This window comes from Watersipora subatra, chromosome 8 (assembly GCF_963576615.1).
Source record: "Watersipora subatra chromosome 8, tzWatSuba1.1, whole genome shotgun sequence".
NCBI classification, from domain to species: domain Eukaryota; kingdom Metazoa; phylum Bryozoa; class Gymnolaemata; order Cheilostomatida; family Watersiporidae; genus Watersipora; species Watersipora subatra.
Genome location: NC_088715.1, coordinates 23,917,541 through 23,920,936, shown reverse-complemented (window position 1 = coordinate 23,920,936; position 3,396 = coordinate 23,917,541).

The following is a 3,396-nucleotide window of genomic DNA, read 5'->3' as shown; positions in this document are numbered from 1 at the left end:
AAGAGGCCATCAAGTGTAGAGTGCAGCGTATGAAGAACTGGGCAGCACCTGGCCATGACATGATTCAAGCCTTCTGGTTGAAGAAATTGACATCACTTCACACTAGAATGGCTAAGCAGATGGAATGCCTAATAGAACAAGGTGACCATTCAGAATGGCTGACCAAAGGATGAACTGTAGTTCTGATAAAAGATCCAAATCAGGGGCCGATTCCCAAAAACTATCGACCAATAACGTGCTTGCCCACCACTTGGAAACTGCTCTCAGGAATAGTTGCAGACAAACTGGAAGAGCACATGAGTCACTATATGACCAGTGCTCAGAAAGGAATTGGGCGCAACAACCGAGGAGCTAAACATCAGTTACTGGTGGATCGGACGGTCTGTCAAGACAGCAGGAGAAGGCAAACCAATCTTTCCATGGCTTGAATTGACTACAAAAAGGCCTTTGACTCAATTCCCCATAGTTGGCTACTTGAGTGCCTCAGTATGTACAATGTTCAACCTGCTCTTGTGGCATTCATCAAGATGTCAATGACCAAATGGAAGGCGGAACTGGAGGCTAATGGCAAAAAGCTGGCGAGTGTACAAACTAAGCGAGGCATCTATCAAGGTGACTCCTTATTACCCCTGCTGTTCTGCATATGCCTAAACCCTCTAAGCAATATGCTGGAGGAGACTCAATATGGGTACCAGCTTAAGAGTGGCACTAAGATAAACCACCTCTTCTACATGGATGACATCAAGCTGTACGCTGACAAAGAAAGGGACATTGATTCACTAATACACCTCACTCAGGTATACAGCAAAGGACATCGGAATGACCTTCGGTATTGAGAAATGTGGAAGGCTAATTCTAAAGAAAGGCCATTCTATGCTCACAGATGGCCTAAGAATGCCAAATGGTTCCATCAAAGATATAGAAGAAGGGTACAAGTACTTGGGGATTATGCAAAGCAACATCAACCACGAAGCCGAGGTATGTCACAAAGCCATTACCGAATACAAGAAACGTCTTCGGCAGGTCTTACGGAGCCAGGTCAATGCCAAGAACCAAGTCATGGCAATAAATACCTACGCACTGCCAGTAATAAGATATCCAGCAGGCATAATAAAGTGGACTGAGGAAGCCATCAAAGAAATGGATATAACAACTCGTAAACTGCTGACCATGTATGGAACACTCCACCCAAAATCTGATACTACTAGATTGTATCTTGATAGGAAAGATGGCGGTAGGGGACTCAAAAGAGTACAGCAGACAGTGAAAGAGGAGGAGCAAAGCGTCAAAGCATATGCAGCCTCCATGGCCATCCCAGATAAGTTGCAAGCTGAATTTCAATCGGCTGCTCTTACAACGGGCCTACGTCCTGATGATGAGGAAATTGACTGGCACACGAAATCTCTTCATGGTGCTTACCACCAACAAATATCTAAGGTTGGCGATCTTCACCAGACATATATGTGGCTGAACAAAGGAAACCTAACGGCCAATACAGAGTCGCTAATCATGGCAGCCCAGGAGCAAGTGCTCCCAACAAGGCAACTCCAAACGAAAATCTATCACACTAGAGAGGATCCTAGATGCAGACTGTGCAAAGATGCACCTGAGACCATCCAACACATTATCAGTGGATGCAAGCAGCTAGCAGGGAACGCATACACTGAGCGACATAATCATGTCGCAGGTGTTGTGTATAGAAGCCTATGTAATGAGTATGGCCTTAATAAACCACAACACTGGTGGGAAGCTCCTGGTAAGGTGAATGAAAATGACTGCGCTAAGATCCTCTGAGACTTCTACATCCAAACTGACAAGCATATCCTAGCAAACCAACCAGATATAGTGGTGGTAGACAAGGAGAACAAGAGGGCTACTATAATAGATATAGCAGTACCCAATGACTACAATATAGCCAGCAAAGAAAAAGAAAAGGTAGAGAAATATCTCCCTCTTGGAGAAGAAATTGAAAAATGCTGGAATGTAAGAACAACTGTAATTCCAGTAGTCATTGGGGCACTGGGCGCAATAACACCGGCGCATAAAATGTGGCTTGCCCAAATACCAACAACAATCAACTCAGGTGAGTTGTAGAAAAGTGCGCTATTGGGAACAGCTAAGATCTTGAGGCAAGTGCTCAAACTCCCAGGTCTCTGGTAGGAGACCCGAGTTAGAGCAGAATTTATCACCCATACGGGGTATCCGGGGTGAGGAAACAATTTATATATATATATATATATATATATATATATATATATATATATATATATATATACATACTCAAACTACAGACAGTACTGTTTCGGCTATTGAAGTCTCATCAGTGCAGCTCAGAGCAGGCAAGGAAACAAATCCCGTTGCCAATGGCAGTTGGCTTCCTGCTGTGAAACAACTAGGTTGCCTCACAGACTTTAAGAAAGTCAATGTGCTGACACAAGAGTGCTCAAATCACAAATGGGATGAGCTTTGTACTAAGGCCAATAGTGTCGCACCTCTCACAGAGCACTCAACCAAACCGAAATTGTTGTTGCTGTTTTTTAAAATTTTATACGGGTATCCTGAGTTCTGTTTAGTTCTATTTTCTTTCATGATTGAATGATGCTTTGTTAGCTTTGTTTTATTGAGAAAAATATGTAATAGTGAGAAATAGAAAAGAAGGTGCAATAAGGAGGCCCTTCCATAGTAGTTCAGCTAGTCATGTCACTGGGCCTGGCTAGTAGTTAATCAACTTTTTTTTATAAAAAAAGTACACAATGGCTATTGAGGGAATCGTGGAGATGTTACTTGAGACATGATTTGAAATGACTAAAATTGCTTATTTCTTAGAGTTTAGTTAACAAAGAGTTTATACTGCTGACACCTGAAACATGACCTGTCTATGACCATATACAAAGGAAGAATTTGGAAGGGGTAGATACATCAAAGGATGATATGCAATATATGCAATTAATGGTGTTTTTAAAAGTTATGTTAAAAAGTTATGTTGTGTTTTTCAAGTATGGAAGGCTTCGAAAGAAGTTTGTAAAATTTGGGTAAATTTTAAATTTTGTTAAATAATGAAACTGATGAAGATGTTGCTATTTTTAATAAATGATGTAAAGAAAATGGTTTTATATTACATAAAATTTATTCAGATATAATATATCTGAATAAATTTTATGTAATATAAAACCATTTTCTTTACATCATTTATTAAAAATAGCAACATCTTCATCAGTTTCATTATTTAACAAAATTTAAAATTTACCCAAATTTTACAAACTTCTTTCGAAGCCTTCCATACTTGAAAAACACAACATAACTTTTTAACATAACTTTAACATAACTTCTATTAATTACATTATTTACATACATTAATTAACAATAAATCAGTTTATTACCTATAAGCTTAAAGCA